The sequence below is a fragment of the Cucurbita pepo genome, chromosome 7 (assembly GCF_057944985.1).
Source record: "Cucurbita pepo subsp. pepo isolate OVF chromosome 7, ASM5794498v1, whole genome shotgun sequence".
NCBI lineage: Eukaryota > Viridiplantae > Streptophyta > Magnoliopsida > Cucurbitales > Cucurbitaceae > Cucurbita > Cucurbita pepo.
In genome coordinates this window covers 12,047,814-12,066,626 of record NC_141804.1, presented here as the reverse complement: position 1 = coordinate 12,066,626, position 18,813 = coordinate 12,047,814, and positions in this window count along the sequence as shown.

Genomic DNA, 18,813 nt, shown 5'->3' with positions numbered 1-18,813 from the left:
CTCATTTTAGAATCATACCATATCCACTAAAGATTGTCCTAAGCTTAAAATATGGAAGAAAAAAAACATTTACTCGTGTCGAAAAGACTTCACAACCTCAACCCTTACGAAAAGACCCTCGTGGAGGCACTCGAATCACTATCTGAAAAACCTTTGTTTCTTTCGATGTTTTTCGACGAATCTGTAAGGAAACGCTCAAGTTTACGACTCTTAAAAATATAAATGGTTAAAATACGAATTTTTTTCACTTTTGCTTCCGGGCCATTTTACACACAAATTCCATAGGTGTTAACCTAGGAACTTTTTTCCCCTTTGAGACAGGGTCGTTAACTCGATCTGAAAAGTTGTTTTCAAATTTTAGAATCATACCATATCCACTAAAGATTGTCCTAAGCTTAAAATATGGAAGAAAAAAAAAAATTTACTCGTATCGAAAAGACTTCACAACCTCAACCCTTACGAAAAGACCCTCGTGGAGGCACCCGAATCACTATCTGAAAAACCTTTGTTTCTTTCGATGTTTTTCGACGAATCTGTAAGGAAACGCTCAAGTTTATGACTCTTACACATATAAATGGTTAAAATACGAATTTTTTTCACTTTCGCTTCCGGGCCATTTTGCACTCAAATTCCATAGGTGTTAACATAGGAACTTTTTTCCCCTTTGAGACAGGGTCGTTAACTCGATCTGAAAAGTTGTTTTCTCGTTTTAGAATCATATCATATCCACTAAAGATTGTCCTAAGCTTAAAATATGGAAGAAAAAAAACATTTACTCGTGTCGAAAAGACTTCACAACCTCAACCCTTACGAAAAGACCCTCGTGGAGGCACCCGAATCACTATATGAAAAACCTTTGTTTCTTTCGATGTTTTTGACGAATCTTTAAGGAAACGCTCAAGTTTATGACTCTTACAAATATAAATGGTTAAAATACGAATTTTTTTCACTTACGCTTCCGGGCCATGTTGCACTCAAATTCCATAGGTGTTAACATAGGAACTTTTTTCCCCTTTGAGACAGGGTCGTTAACTCGATCCGAAAAGTTGTTTTATCGTTTTAGAATCATACCATATCCACTAAAGATTGTCCTAAGTTTAAAATATGGAAGAAAAAAAAATATTTACTCGTATCGAAAAGACTTCACAACCTCAACCCTTACGAAAAGACCCTCGTGGAGGCACCCGAATCACTATCTGAAAAACCTTTGTTTCTTTCGATGTTTTTCGACGAATCTGTAAGGAAACGCTCAAGTTTACGACTCTTAAAAATATAAATGGTTAAAATACGAATTTTTTTCACTTTCGCTTCCGGGCCATTTTGCACCCCAATTCCATAGGTGTTAACAAAGGAACATTTTTCCCCTTTGAGACATGGTCGTTAACTCGATCTGAAAAAGTTGTTTTCTCATTTTAGAATCATACCATATCCATTAAACATTGTCCTAAGCTTAAAATATGGAAGAAAAAAAAATATTTACTCGTATCGAAAAGACTTCACAACCTCAACCCTTACGAAAAGACCCTCGTGGAGGCACCCGAATCACTATCTGAAAAACCTTTGTTTCTTTCGATGTTTTTCGACGAATCTGTAAGGAAACGCTCAAGTTTACGACTCTTAAAAATATAAATGGTTAAAATACGAATTTTTTTCACTTTCGCTTCCGGGCCATTTTGCACCCAAATTCCAAAGGTGTTAACAAAGGAACATTTTTCCCCTTTGAGACAGGGTCGTTAACTCGATCTGAAGAGTTGTTTTCTCATTTTAGAATCATACCATATCCACTAAAGATTGTCCTAAGTTTAAAATATGGAAGAAAAAAAACATTTACTCGTGTCGAAAAGACTTCACAACCTCGACCCTTACGAAAAGACCATTGTGGAGGCACCCGAATCACTATCTGAATAACCTTTGTTTCTTTCGATGTTTTTCGACGAATCTGTAAGGAAACGCTCAAGTTTATGACTCTTACACATATAAATGGTTAAAATACGAATTTTTTTCACTTTCGCTTCAGGGCCATTTTGCACTCAAATACCATAGGTGTTAACATAGGAACTTTTTTCCCCTTTGAGACAGGGTCACTCGATCTGAAAAGTTGTTTTCTCGTTTTAGAATCATACCATATCCACTAAAGATTGTCCTAAGCTTAAAATATGGAAGAAAAAAAACATTTACTCGTGTCGAAAAGACTTCACAACCTCAACCCTTACGAAAAGACCCTCGTGGAGGCACCCGAATCACTATCTGAAAAACCTTTGTTTCTTTCGATGTTTTTCGACGAATCTGTAAGGAAACGCTCAAGTTTACGACTCTTACACATATAAATGGTTAAAATACAAATTTTTTTCACTTTCGCTTCCGGGCCATTTTGCACCCAAATTCCAAAGGTGTTAACAAAGGAATATTTTTCCCCTTTGAGACAGGGTCGTTAACTCGATCTGAAGAGTTGTTTTCTCGTTTTAGAATCATACCATATCCACTAAAGATTGTCCTAAGTTTAAAATATGGAAGAAAAAAAAACATTTACTCGTGTCGAAAAGACTTCACAACCTCGACCCTTACGAAAAGACCCTAGTGGAGGCACCCGAATCACTATCTGAATAACCTTTGTTTCTTTCGATGTTTTTTGACGAATCTGTAAGGAAACGCTCAAGTTTATGACTCTTACACATATAAATGGTTAAAATACGAATTTTTTTCACTTTTGCTTCCGGGCCATTTTGCACTCAAATTCCATAGGTGTTAACATAGGAACTTTTTTCCCCTTTGAGACAGGGTCGTTAACTCGATCTGAAAAGTTGTTTTCTCGTTTTAGAATCATATCATATCCACTAAAGATTGTCCTAAGCTTAAAATATGGAAGAAAAATAACATTTACTCGTGTCGAAAAGACTTCACAACCTCAACCCTTACGAAAAGACCCTCGTGGAGGCACCCGAATCACTATATGAAAAACCTTTGTTTCTTTCGATGTTTTTCGACGAATCTTTAAGGAAACGCTCAAGTTTATGACTCTTACACATATAAATGGTTTAAATACGAATTTTTTTCACTTACGCTTCCGGGCCATGTTGCACTCAAATTCCATAGGTGTTAACATAGGAACTTTTTTCCCCTTTGAGACAGGGTCGTTAACTCGATCTGAAAAGTTATTTTCTCGTTTTAGAATCATACCATATCCACTAAAGATTGTCCTAAGTTTAAAATATGGAAGAAAAAAAACATTTACTCGTGTCGAAAAGACTTCACAACCTCGACCCTTACGAAAAGACCCTTGTGGAGGCACCCGAATCACTATCTGAAAAACCTTTGTTTCTTTCGATGTTTTTCGACGAATCTGTAAGGAAACGCTCAAGTTTATGACTCTTACACATATAAATGGTTAAAATACGAATTTTTTTCACTTTCGCTTCCGGGCCATTTTGCACTCAAATTCCATAGGTGTTAACATAGGAACATTTTTCCCCTTTGAGACAGGGTCGTTAACTCGATCTGAAAAGTTGTTTTCTCATTTTAGAATCATACCATATCCACTAAAGATTGTCCTAAGCTTAAAATATGGAAGAAAAAAAAATATTTACTCGTATCGAAAAGACTTCACAACCTCAACCCTTACGAAAAGACCCTCGTGGAGGCACCCGAATCACTATCTGAAAAACCTTTGTTTCTTTCGATGTTTTTCGACGAATCTGTAAGGAAACGCTCAAGTTTACGACTCTTAAAAATATAAATGGTTAAAATACGAATTTTTTTCACTTTCGCTTCCGGGCCATTTTGCACCCAAATTCCAAAGGTGTTAACAAAGGAACATTTTTCCCCTTTGAGACAGGGTCGTTAACTCGATCTGAAGAGTTGTTTTCTCGTTTTAGAATCATACCATATCCACTAAAGATTGTCCTAAGCTTAAAATATGGAAGAAAAAAAACATTTACTCGTGTCGAAAAGACTTCACAACCTCAACCCTTACGAAAAGACCCTCGTGGAGGCACCCGAATCACTATATGAAAAACCTTTGTTTCTTTCGAATTTTTTCGACGAATCTTTAAGGAAACGCTCAAGTTTATGACTCTTACACATATAAATGGTTAAAATACGAATTTTTTTCACTTTCGCTTCCGGGCCATTTTGCACTCAAATTCCATAGGTGTTAACATAGGAACTTTTTTCCCCTTTGAGACAGGGTTGTTAACTCGATCTGAAAAGTTGTTTTCTCGTTTTAGAATCATACCATATCCACTAAAGATTGTCCTAAGCTTAAAATATGGAAGAAAAAAAACATTTACTCGTGTCGAAAAGACTTCACAACCTCAACCCTTACGAAAAGACCCTCGTGGAGGCACTCGAATCACTATCTGAAAAACCTTTGTTTCTTTCGATGTTTTTCGACGAATCTGTAAGGAAACGCTCAAGTTTATGACTCTTACACATATAAATGGTTAAAATACGAATTTTTTTCACTTACGCTTCCGGGCCATGTTGCACTCAAATTCCATAGGTGTTAACATAGGAACTTTTTTCCCCTTTGAGACAGGGTCGTTAACTCGATCTGAAAAGTTGTTTTCTCATTTTAGAATCATACCATATCCACTAAAGATTGTCCTAAGCTTAAAATATGGAAGAAAAAAAACATTTACTCGTGTCGAAAAGACTTCACAACCTCAACCCTTACGAAAAGACCCTCGTGGAGGCACTCGAATCACTATCTGAAAAACCTTTGTTTCTTTCGATGTTTTTCGACGAATCTGTAAGGAAACGCTCAAGTTTACGACTCTTAAAAATATAAATGGTTAAAATACGAATTTTTTTCACTTTTGCTTCCGGGCCATTTTACACACAAATTCCATAGGTGTTAACCTAGGAACTTTTTTCCCCTTTGAGACAGGGTCGTTAACTCGATCTGAAAAGTTGTTTTCAAATTTTAGAATCATACCATATCAACTAAAGATTGTCCTAAGCTTAAAATATGGAAGAAAAAAAAAATTTACTCGTATTGAAAAGACTTCACAACCTCAACCCTTACGAAAAGACCCTCGTGGAGGCACCCGAATCACTATCTGAAAAACCTTTGTTTCTTTCGATGTTTTTCGACGAATCTGTAAGGAAACGCTCAAGTTTATGACTCTTACACATATAAATGGTTAAAATACGAATTTTTTTCACTTTCGCTTCCGGGCCATTTTGCACTCAAATTCCATAGGTGTTAACATAGGAACTTTTTTCCCCTTTGAGACAGGGTCGTTAACTCGATCTGAAAAGTTGTTTTCTCGTTTTAGAATCATACCATATCCACTAAAGATTGTCCTAAGCTTAAAATATGGAAGAAAAAAAACATTTACTCGTGTCGAAAAGACTTCACAACCTCAACCCTTACGAAAAGACCCTCGTGGAGGCACCCGAATCACTATATGAAAAACCTTTGTTTCTTTCGATGTTTTTCGACGAATCTTTAAGGAAACGCTCAAGTTTATGACTCTTTCACATATAAATGGTTAAAATACGAATTTTTTTCACTTACTCTTCCGGGCCATGTTGCACTCAAATTCCATAGGTGTTAACATAGGAACTTTTTTCCCCTTTGAGACAGGGTCGTTAACTCGATCCGAAAAGTTGTTTTCTCGTTTTAGAATCATACCATATCCACTAAAGATTGTCCTAAGTTTAAAATATGGAAGAAAAAAAACATTTACTCGTGTCGAAAAGACTTCACAACCTCGACCCTTACGAAAAGACCCTTGTGAAGGCACCCGAATCACTATCTGAAAAACCTTTGTTTCTTTCGATGTTTTTCGACGAATCTGTAAGGAAACGCTCAAGTTTATGACTCTTACACATATAAATAGTTAAAATACGAATTTTTTTCACTTTCGCTTCCGGGCCATTTTGCACACAAATTCCAAAGGTGTTAACATAGGAACTTTTTTCCCCTTTGAGACATGGTCGTTAACTCGATATGAAAAGTTGTTTTCTCGTTTTAGAATCATACCATATCCACTAAAGATTGTCCTAAGCTTAAAATATGGAAGAAAAAAAAATATTTACTCGTGTCGAAAAGACTTCACAACCTCAACCCTTACGAAAAGACCCTCGTGGAGGCACCCGAATCACTATCTGAAAAATCTTTGTTTCTTTCGATGTTTTTCGACGAATCTGTAAGGAAACGCTCAAGTTTACGACTCTTAAAAATATAAATGGTTAAAATACGAATTTTTTTCACTTTCGCTTCCGGGCCATTTTGCACACAAATTCCAAAGGTGTTAACAAAGGAACATTTTTCCCCTTTGAGACAGGGTCGTTAACTCGATCTGAAAAGTTGTTTTCTCGTTTTAGAATCATACCATATCCACTAAAGATTGTCCTAAGTTTAAAATATGGAAGAAAAAAAACATTTACTCGTGTCGAAAAGACTTCACAACCTCGACCCTTACGAAAAGACCCTTGTGAAGGCACCCGAATCACTATCTGAAAAACCTTTGTTTCTTTCGATGTTTTTCGACGAATCTGTAAGGAAACGCTCAAGTTTATGACTCTTACACATATAAATGGTTAAAATACGAATTTTTTTCACTTACGCTTCCGGGCCATGTTGCACTCAAATTCCATAGGTGTTAACATAGGAACTTTTTTCCCCTTTGAGACAGGGTCGTTAACTCGATCTGAAAAGTTGTTTTCTCATTTTAGAATCATACCATATCCACTAAAGATTGTCCTAAGCTTAAAATATGGAAGAAAAAAAACATTTACTCGTGTCGAAAAGACTTCACAACCTCAACCCTTACGAAAAGACCCTCGTGGAGGCACTCGAATCACTATCTGAAAAACCTTTGTTTCTTTCGATGTTTTTCGACGAATCTGTAAGGAAACGCTCAAGTTTACGACTCTTAAAAATATAAATGGTTAAAATACGAATTTTTTTCACTTTTGCTTCCGGGCCATTTTACACACAAATTCCATAGGTGTTAACCTAGGAACTTTTTTCCCCTTTGAGACAGGGTCGTTAACTCGATCTGAAAAGTTGTTTTCAAATTTTAGAATCATACCATATCCACTAAAGATTGTCCTAAGCTTAAAATATGGAAGAAAAAAAAAATTTACTCGTATCGAAAAGACTTCACAACCTCAACCCTTACGAAAAGACCCTCGTGGAGGCACCCGAATCACTATCTGAAAAACCTTTGTTTCTTTCGATGTTTTTCGACGAATCTGTAAGGAAACGCTCAAGTTTATGACTCTTACACATATAAATGGTTAAAATACGAATTTTTTTCACTTTCGCTTCCAGGCCATTTTGCACTCAAATTCCATAGGTGTTAACATAGGAACTTTTTTCCCCTTTGAGACAGGGTCGTTAACTCGATCTGAAAAGTTGTTTTCTCGTTTTAGAATCATACCATATCCACTAAAGATTGTCCTAAGCTTAAAATATGGAAGAAAAAAAACATTTACTCGTGTCGAAAAGACTTCACAACCTCAACCCTTACGAAAAGACCCTCGTGGAGGCACCCGAATCACTATATGAAAAACCTTTGTTTCTTTCGATGTTTTTCGACGAATCTTTAAGGAAACGCTCAAGTTTATGACTCTTACACATATAAATGGTTAAAATACGAATTTTTTTCACTTACTCTTCCGGGCCATGTTGCACTCAAATTCCATAGGTGTTAACATAGGAACTTTTTTCCCCTTTGAGACAGGGTCGTTAACTCGATCCGAAAAGTTGTTTTCTCGTTTTAGAATCATACCATATCCACTAAAGATTGTCCTAAGCTTAAAATATGGAAGAAAAAAAACATTTACTCGTGTCGAAAAGACTTCACAACCTCGACCCTTACGAAAAGACCCTCGTGGAGGCACCCGAATCACTATCTGAAAAACCTTTGTTTCTTTCGATGTTTTTCGACGAATCTGTAAGGAAACGCTCAAGTTTACGACTCTTAAAAATATAAATGGTTAAAATACGAATTTTTTTCACTTTCGCTTCCGGGCCATTTTGCACCCAAATTCCATAGGTGTTAACAAAGGAACATTTTTCCCCTTTGAGACAGGGTCGTTAACTCGATCTGAAAAGTTGTTTTCTCGTTTTAGAATCATACCATATCCACTAAAGATTGTCCTAAGTTTAAAATATGGAAGAAAAAAAACATTTACTCGTGTCGAAAAGACTTCACAACCTCGACCCTTACGAAAAGACCCTTGTGGAGGCACCAGAATCACTATCTGAAAAACCTTGGTTTCTTTCGATGTTTTTCGACGAATCTGTAAGGAAACGCTCAAGTTTATGACTCTTACACATATAAATGGTTAAAATACGAATTTTTTTCACTTTCGCTTCCGGGCCATTTTGCACTCAAATTCCATAGGTGTTAACATAGGAACATTTTTCCCCTTTGAGACAGGGTCGTTAACTCGATCTGAAAAGTTGTTTTCTCATTTTAGAATCATACCATATCCACTAAAGATTGTCCTAAGCTTAAAATATGGAAGAAAAAAAAATATTTACTCGTATCGAAAAGACTTCACAACCTCAACCCTTACGAAAAGACCCTCGTGGAGGCACCCGAATCACTATCTGAAAAACCTTTGTTTCTTTCGATGTTTTTCGACGAATCTGTAAGGAAACGCTAAAGTTTACGACTCTTAAAAATATAAATGGTTAAAATACGAATTTTTTTCACTTTCGCTTCCAGGCCATTTTGCACTCAAATTCCATAGGTGTTAACATAGGAACTTTTTTCCCCTTTGAGACAGGGTCGTTAACTCGATCTGAAAAGTTGTTTTCTCGTTTTAGAATCATACCATATCCACTAAAGATTGTCCTAAGTTTAAAATATGGAAGAAAAAAAACATTTACTCGTGTCGAAAAGACTTCACAACCTCGACCCTTACGAAAAGACCCTTGTGGAGGCACCAGAATCACTATCTGAAAAACCTTGGTTTCTTTCGATGTTTTTCGACGAATCTGTAAGGAAACGCTCAAGTTTATGACTCTTACACATATAAATGGTTAAAATACGAATTTTTTTCACTTTTGCTTCCGGGCCATTTTGCACTCAAATTCCATAGGTGTTAACATAGGAACATTTTTCCCCTTTGAGACAGGGTCGTTAACTCGATCTGAAAAGTTGTTTTCTCATTTTAGAATCATACCATATCCACTAAAGATTGTCCTAAGCTTAAAATATGGAAGAAAAAAAAATATTTACTCGTATCGAAAAGACTTCACAACCTCAACCCTTACGAAAAGACCCTCGTGGAGGCACCCGAATCACTATCTGAAAAACCTTTGTTTCTTTCGATGTTTTTCGACGAATCTGTAAGGAAACGCTCAAGTTTACGACTCTTAAAAATATAAATGGTTAAAATACGAATTTTTTTCACTTTCGCTTCCGGGCCATTTTGCACCCAAATTCCAAAGGTGTTAACAAAGGAACATTTTTCCCCTTTGAGACAGGGTCGTTAACTCGATCTGAAGAGTTGTTTTCTCGTTTTAGAATCATACCATATCCACTAAAGATTGTCCTAAGCTTAAAATATGGAAGAAAAAAAACATTTACTCGTGTCGAAAAGACTTCACAACCTCAACCCTTACGAAAAGACCCTCGTGGAGGCACCCGAATCACTATATGAAAAACCTTTGTTTCTTTCGATGTTTTTCGACGAATCTTTAAGGAAACGCTCAAGTTTATGACTCTTACACATATAAATGGTTAAAATACGAATTTTTTTCACTTACTCTTCCGGGCCATGTTGCACTCAAATTCCATAGGTGTTAACATAGGAACTTTTTTCCCCTTTGAGACAGGGTTGTTAACTCGATCTGAAAAGTTGTTTTCTCGTTTTAGAATCATACCATATCCACTAAAGATTGTCCTAAGTTTAAAATATGGAAGAAAAAAAACATTTACTCGTGTCGAAAAGACTTCACAACCTCAACCCTTACGAAAAGACCCTCGTGGAGGCACCCGAATCACTATCTGAAAAACCTTTGTTTCTTTCGATGTTTTTCGACGAATCTGTAAGGAAACGCTCAAGTTTATGACTCTTACACATATAAATGGTTAAAATACGAATTTTTTTCACTTTCGCTTCCGGGCCATTTTGCACTCAAATTCCATAGGTGTTAACATAGGAACTTTTTTCCCCTTTGAGACAGGGTCGTTAACTCGATCTGAAAAGTTGTTTTCTCGTTTTAGAATCATACCATATCCACTAAAGATTGTCCTAAGCTTAAAATATGGAAGAAAAAAAACATTTACTCGTGTCGAAAAGACTTCACAACCTCAACCCTTACGAAAAGACCCTCGTGGAGGCACCCGAATCACTATATGAAAAACCTTTGTTTCTTTCGATGTTTTTCGACGAATCTTTAAGGAAACGCTCAAGTTTATGACTCTTACACATATAAATGGTTAAAATACGAATTTTTTTCACTTACTCTTCCGGGCCATGTTGCACTCAAATTCCATAGGTGTTAACATAGGAACTTTTTTCCCCTTTGAGACAGGGTCGTTAACTCGATCCGAAAAGTTGTTTTCTCGTTTTAGAATCATACCATATCCACTAAAGATTGTCCTAAGTTTAAAATATGGAAGAAAAAAAACATTTACTCGTGTCGAAAAGACTTCACAACCTCGACCCTTACGAAAAGACCCTTGTGAAGGCACCCGAATCACTATCTGAAAAACCTTTGTTTCTTTCAATGTTTTTCGACGAATCTGTAAGGAAACGCTCAAGTTTATGACTCTTACACATATAAATAGTTAAAATACGAATTTTTTTCACTTTCGCTTCCGGGCCATTTTGCACACAAATTCCAAAGGTGTTAACATAGGAACTTTTTTCCCCTTTGAGACATGGTCGTTAACTCGATATGAAAAGTTGTTTTCTCGTTTTAGAATCATACCATATCCACTAAAGATTGTCCTAAGCTTAAAATATGGAAGAAAAAAAAATATTTACTCGTGTCGAAAAGACTTCACAACCTCAACCCTTACGAAAAGACCCTCGTGGAGGCACCCGAATCACTATATGAAAAACCTTTGTTTCTTTCGATGTTTTTCGACGAATCTTTAAGGAAACGCTCAAGTTTATGACTCTTACACATATAAATGGTTAAAATACGAATTTTTTTCACTTACTCTTCCGGGCCATGTTGCACTCAAATTCCATAGGTGTTAACATAGGAACTTTTTTCCCCTTTGAGACAGGGTTGTTAACTCGATCTGAAAAGTTGTTTTCTCGTTTTAGAATCATACCATATCCACTAAAGATTGTCCTAAGCTTAAAATATGGAAGAAAAAAAACATTTACTCGTGTCGAAAAGACTTCACAACCTCAACCCTTACGAAAAGACCCTCGTGGAGGCACTCGAATCACTATCTGAAAAACCTTTGTTTCTTTCGATGTTTTTCGACGAATCTGTAAGGAAACGCTCAAGTTTATGACTCTTACACATATAAATGGTTAAAATACGAATTTTTTTCACTTACGCTTCCGGGCCATGTTGCACTCAAATTCCATAGGTGTTAACATAGGAACTTTTTTCCCCTTTGAGACAGGGTCGTTAACTCGATCTGAAAAGTTGTTTTCTCATTTTAGAATCATACCATATCCACTAAAGATTGTCCTAAGCTTAAAATATGGAAGAAAAAAAACATTTACTCGTGTCGAAAAGACTTCACAACCTCAACCCTTACGAAAAGACCCTCGTGGAGGCACTCGAATCACTATCTGAAAAACCTTTGTTTCTTTCGATGTTTTTCGACGAATCTGTAAGGAAACGCTCAAGTTTACGACTCTTAAAAATATAAATGGTTAAAATACGAATTTTTTTCACTTTTGCTTCCGGGCCATTTTACACACAAATTCCATAGGTGTTAACCTAGGAACTTTTTTCCCCTTTGAGACAGGGTCGTTAACTCGATCTGAAAAGTTGTTTTCAAATTTTAGAATCATACCATATCCACTAAAGATTGTCCTAAGCTTAAAATATGGAAGAAAAAAAAAATTTACTCGTATCGAAAAGACTTCACAACCTCAACCCTTACGAAAAGACCCTCGTGGAGGCACCCGAATCACTATCTGAAAAACCTTTGTTTCTTTCGATGTTTTTCGACGAATCTGTAAGAAAACGCTCAAGTTTATGACTCTTACACATATAAATGGTTAAAATACGAATTTTTTTCACTTTCGCTTCCGGGCCATTTTGCACTCAAATTCCATAGGTGTTAACATAGGAACTTTTTTCCCCTTTGAGACAGGGTCGTTAACTCGATCTGAAAAGTTGTTTTCTCGTTTTAGAATCATACCATATCCACTAAAGATTGTCCTAAGCTTAAAATATGGAAGAAAAAAAACATTTACTCGTGTCGAAAAGACTTCACAACCTCAACCCTTACGAAAAGACCCTCGTGGAGGCACCCGAATCACTATATGAAAAACCTTTGTTTCTTTCGATGTTTTTCGACGAATCTTTAAGGAAACGCTCAAGTTTATGACTCTTACACATATAAATGGTTAAAATACGAATTTTTTTCACTTACTCTTCCGGGCCATGTTGCACTCAAATTCCATAGGTGTTAACATAGGAACTTTTTTCCCCTTTGAGACAGGGTCGTTAACTCGATCCGAAAAGTTGTTTTCTCGTTTTAGAATCATACCATATCCACTAAAGATTGTCCTAAGTTTAAAATATGGAAGAAAAAAAACATTTACTCGTGTCGAAAAGACTTCACAACCTCGACCCTTACGAAAAGACCCTTGTGAAGGCACCCGAATCACTATCTGAAAAACCTTTGTTTCTTTCGATGTTTTTCGACGAATCTGTAAGGAAACGCTCAAGTTTATGACTCTTACACATATAAATAGTTAAAATACGAATTTTTTTCACTTTCGCTTCCGGGCCATTTTGCACACAAATTCCAAAGGTGTTAACATAGGAACTTTTTTCCCCTTTGAGACATGGTCGTTAACTCGATATGAAAAGTTGTTTTCTCGTTTTAGAATCATACCATATCCACTAAAGATTGTCCTAAGCTTAAAATATGGAAGAAAAAAAAATATTTACTCGTGTCGAAAAGACTTCACAACCTCAACCCTTACGAAAAGACCCTCGTGGAGGCACCCGAATCACTATCTGAAAAATCTTTGTTTCTTTCGATGTTTTTCGACGAATCTGTAAGGAAACGCTCAAGTTTACGACTCTTAAAAATATAAATGGTTAAAATACGAATTTTTTTCACTTTCGCTTCCGGGCCATTTTGCACACAAATTCCAAAGGTGTTAACAAAGGAACATTTTTCCCCTTTGAGACAGGGTCGTTAACTCGATCTGAAAAGTTGTTTTCTCGTTTTAGAATCATACCATATCCACTAAAGATTGTCCTAAGTTTAAAATATGGAAGAAAAAAAACATTTACTCGTGTCGAAAAGACTTCACAACCTCGACCCTTACGAAAAGACCCTTGTGGAGGCACCCGAATCACTATCTGAAAAACCTTTGTTTCTTTCGATGTTTTTCGACGAATCTGTAAGGAAACGCTCAAGTTTATGACTCTTACACATATAAATGGTTAAAATACGAATTTTTTTCACTTTCGCTTCCGGGCCATTTTGCACTCAAATTCCATAGGTGTTAACATAGGAACTTTTTTCCCCTTTGAGACAGGGTCACTCGATCTGAAAAGTTGTTTTCTCGTTTTAGAATCATACCATATCCACTAAAGATTGTCCTAAGCTTAAAATATGGAAGAAAAAAAACATTTACTCGTGTCGAAAAGACTTCACAACCTCAACCCTTACGAAAAGACCCTCGTGGAGGCACTCGAATCACTATCTGAAAAACCTTTGTTTCTTTCGATGTTTTTCGACGAATCTGTAAGGAAACGCTCAAGTTTACGACTCTTAAAAATATAAATGGTTAAAATACGAATTTTTTTCACTTTTGCTTCCGGGCCATTTTACACACAAATTCCATAGGTGTTAACCTAGGAACTTTTTTCCCCTTTGAGACAGGGTCGTTAACTCGATCTGAAAAGTTGTTTTCAAATTTTAGAATCATACCATATCCACTAAAGATTGTCCTAAGCTTAAAATATGGAAGAAAAAAAAAATTTACTCGTATCGAAAAGACTTCACAACCTCAACCCTTACGAAAAGACCCTCGTGGAGGCACCCGAATCACTATCTGAAAAACCTTTGTTTCTTTCGATGTTTTTCGACGAATCTGTAAGAAAACGCTCAAGTTTATGACTCTTACACATATAAATGGTTAAAATACGAATTTTTTTCACTTTCGCTTCCGGGCCATTTTGCACTCAAATTCCATAGGTGTTAACATAGGAACTTTTTTCCCCTTTGAGACAGGGTCGTTAACTCGATCTGAAAAGTTGTTTTCTCGTTTTAGAATCATACCATATCCACTAAAGATTGTCCTAAGCTTAAAATATGGAAGAAAAAAAACATTTACTCGTGTCGAAAAGACTTCACAACCTCAACCCTTACGAAAAGACCCTCGTGGAGGCACCCGAATCACTATATGAAAAACCTTTGTTTCTTTCGATGTTTTTCGACGAATCTTTAAGGAAACGCTCAAGTTTATGACTCTTACACATATAAATGGTTAAAATACGAATTTTTTTCACTTACTCTTCCGGGCCATGTTGCACTCAAATTCCATAGGTGTTAACATAGGAACTTTTTTCCCCTTTGAGACAGGGTCGTTAACTCGATCCGAAAAGTTGTTTTCTCGTTTTAGAATCATACCATATCCACTAAAGATTGTCCTAAGTTTAAAATATGGAAGAAAAAAAACATTTACTCGTGTCGAAAAGACTTCACAACCTCGACCCTTACGAAAAGACCCTTGTGAAGGCACCCGAATCACTATCTGAAAAACCTTTGTTTCTTTCGATGTTTTTCGACGAATCTGTAAGGAAACGCTCAAGTTTATGACTCTTACACATATAAATAGTTAAAATACGAATTTTTTTCACTTTCGCTTCCGGGCCATTTTGCACACAAATTCCAAAGGTGTTAACATAGGAACTTTTTTCCCCTTTGAGACATGGTCGTTAACTCGATATGAAAAGTTGTTTTCTCGTTTTAGAATCATACCATATCCACTAAAGATTGTCCTAAGCTTAAAATATGGAAGAAAAAAAAATATTTACTCGTGTCGAAAAGACTTCACAACCTCAACCCTTACGAAAAGACCCTCGTGGAGGCACCCGAATCACTATCTGAAAAATCTTTGTTTCTTTCGATGTTTTTCGACGAATCTGTAAGGAAACGCTCAAGTTTACGACTCTTAAAAATATAAATGGTTAAAATACGAATTTTTTTCACTTTCGCTTCCGGGCCATTTTGCACACAAATTCCAAAGGTGTTAACAAAGGAACATTTTTCCCCTTTGAGACAGGGTCGTTAACTCGATCTGAAAAGTTGTTTTCTCGTTTTAGAATCATACCATATCCACTAAAGATTGTCCTAAGTTTAAAATATGGAAGAAAAAAAACATTTACTCGTGTCGAAAAGACTTCACAACCTCGACCCTTACGAAAAGACCCTTGTGGAGGCACCCGAATCACTATCTGAAAAACCTTTGTTTCTTTCGATGTTTTTCGACGAATCTGTAAGGAAACGCTCAAGTTTATGACTCTTACACATATAAATGGTTAAAATACGAATTTTTTTCACTTTCGCTTCCGGGCCATTTTGCACTCAAATTCCATAGGTGTTAACATAGGAACTTTTTTCCCCTTTGAGACAGGGTCACTCGATCTGAAAAGTTGTTTTCTCGTTTTAGAATCATACCATATCCACTAAAGATTGTCCTAAGCTTAAAATATGGAAGAAAAAAAACATTTACTCGTGTCGAAAAGACTTCACAACCTCAACCCTTACGAAAAGACCCTCGTGGAGGCACCCGAATCACTATCTGAAAAACCTTTGTTTCTTTCGATGTTTTTCGACGAATCTGTAAGGAAACGCTCAAGTTTACGACTCTTAAAAATATAAATGGTTAAAATACGAATTTTTTTCACTTTCGCTTCCGGGCCATTTTGCACCCAAATTCCATAGGTGTTAACAAAGGAACATTTTTCCCCTTTGAGACAGGGTCGTTAACTCGATCTGAAAAGTTGTTTTCTCGTTTTAGAATCATACCATATCCACTAAAGATTGTCCTAAGTTTAAAATATGGAAGAAAAAAAACATTTACTCGTGTCGAAAAGACTTCACAACCTCGACCCTTACGAAAAGACCCTTGTGGAGGCACCAGAATCACTATCTGAAAAACCTTGGTTTCTTTCGATGTTTTTCGACGAATCTGTAAGGAAACGCTCAAGTTTATGACTCTTACACATATAAATGTTTAAATACGAATTTTTTTCACTTTCGCTTCCGGGCCATTTTGCACTCAAATTCCATAGGTGTTAACATAGGAACATTTTTCCCCTTTGAGACAGGGTCGTTAACTCGATCTGAAAAGTTGTTTTCTCATTTTAGAATCATACCATATCCACTAAAGATTGTCCTAAGCTTAAAATATGGAAGAAAAAAAAATATTTACTCGTATCGAAAAGACTTCACAACCTCAACCCTTACGAAAAGACCCTCGTGGAGGCACCCGAATCACTATCTGAAAAACCTTTGTTTCTTTCGATGTTTTTCGACGAATCTGTAAGGAAACGCTCAAGTTTACGACTCTTAAAAATATAAATGGTTAAAATACGAATTTTTTTCACTTTCGCTTCCGGGCCATTTTGCACCCAAATTCCAAAGGTGTTAACAAAGGAACATTTTTCCCCTTTGAGACAGGGTCGTTAACTCGATCTGAAGAGTTGTTTTCTCGTTTTAGAATCATACCATATCCACTAAAGATTGTCCTAAGCTTAAAATATGGAAGAAAAAAAACATTTACTCGTGTCGAAAAGACTTCACAACCTCAACCCTTACGAAAAGACCCTCGTGGAGGCACCCGAATCACTATATGAAAAACCTTTGTTTCTTTCGATGTTTTTCGACGAATCTTTAAGGAAACGCTCAAGTTTATGACTCTTACACATATAAATGGTTAAAATACGAATTTTTTTCACTTACTCTTCCGGGCCATGTTGCACTCAAATTCCATAGGTGTTAACATAGGAACTTTTTTCCCCTTTGAGACAGGGTTGTTAACTCGATCTGAAAAGTTGTTTTCTCGTTTTAGAATCATACCATATCCACTAAAGATTGTCCTAAGCTTAAAATATGGAAGAAAAAAAACATTTACTCGTGTCGAAAAGACTTCACAACCTCAACCCTTACGAAAAGACCCTCGTGGAGGCACTCGAATCACTATCTGAAAAACCTTTGTTTCTTTCGATGTTTTTCGACGAATCTGTAAGGAAACGCTCAAGTTTATGACTCTTACACATATAAATGGTTAAAATACGAATTTTTTTCACTTACGCTTCCGGGCCATGTTGCACTCAAATTCCATAGGTGTTAACATAGGAACTTTTTTCCCCTTTGAGACAGGGTCGTTAACTCGATCTGAAAAGTTGTTTTCTCATTTTAGAATCATACCATATCCACTAAAGATTGTCCTAAGCTTAAAATATGGAAGAAAAAAAACATTTACTCGTGTCGAAAAGACTTCACAACCTCAACCCTTACGAAAAGACCCTCGTGGAGGCACTCGAATCACTATCTGAAAAACCTTTGTTTCTTTCGATGTTTTTCGACGAATCTGTAAGGAAACGCTCAAGTTTACGACTCTTAAAAATATAAATGGTTAAAATACGAATTTTTTTCACTTTTGCTTCCGGGCCATTTTACACACAAATTCCATAGGTGTTAACCTAGGAACTTTTTTCCCCTTTGAGACAGGGTCGTTAACTCGATCTGAAAAGTTGTTTTCAAATTTTAGAATCATACCATATCCACTAAAGATTGTCCTAAGCTTAAAATATGGAAGAAAAAAAAAATTTACTCGTATCGAAAAGACTTCACAACCTCAACCCTTACGAAAAGACCCTCGTGGAGGCACCCGAATCACTATCTGAAAAACCTTTGTTTCTTTCGATGTTTTTCGACGAATCTGTAAGGAAACGCTCAAGTTTATGACTCTTACACATATAAATGGTTAAAATACGAATTTTTTTCACTTTCGCTTCCGGGCCATTTTGCACTCAAATTCCATAGGTGTTAACATAGGAACTTTTTTCCCCTTTGAGACAGGGTCGTTAACTCGATCTGAAAAGTTGTTTTCTCGTTTTAGAATCATACCATATCCACTAAAGATTGTCCTAAGCTTAAAATATGGAAGAAAAAAAACATTTACTCGTGTCGAAAAGACTTCACAACCTCAACCCTTACGAAAAGACCCTCGTGGAGGCACCCGAATCACTATATGAAAAACCTTTGTTTCTTTCGATGTTTTTCGACGAATCTTTAAGGAAACGCTCAAGTTTATGACTCTTACACATATAAATGGTTAAAATACGAATTTTTTTCACTTACTCTTCCGGGCCATGTTGCACTCAAATTCCATAGGTGTTAACATAGGAACTTTTTTCCCCTTTGAGACAGGGTTGTTAACTCGATCTGAAAAGTTGTTTTCTCGTTTTAGAATCATACCATATCCACTAAAGATTGTCCTAAGCTTAAAATATGGAAGAAAAAAAACATTTACTCGTGTCGAAAAGACTTCACAACCTCAACCCTTACGAAAAGACCCTCGTGGAGGCACTCGAATCACTATCTGAAAAACCTTTGTTTCTTTCGATGTTTTTCGACGAATCTGTAAGGAAACGCTCAAGTTTATGACTCT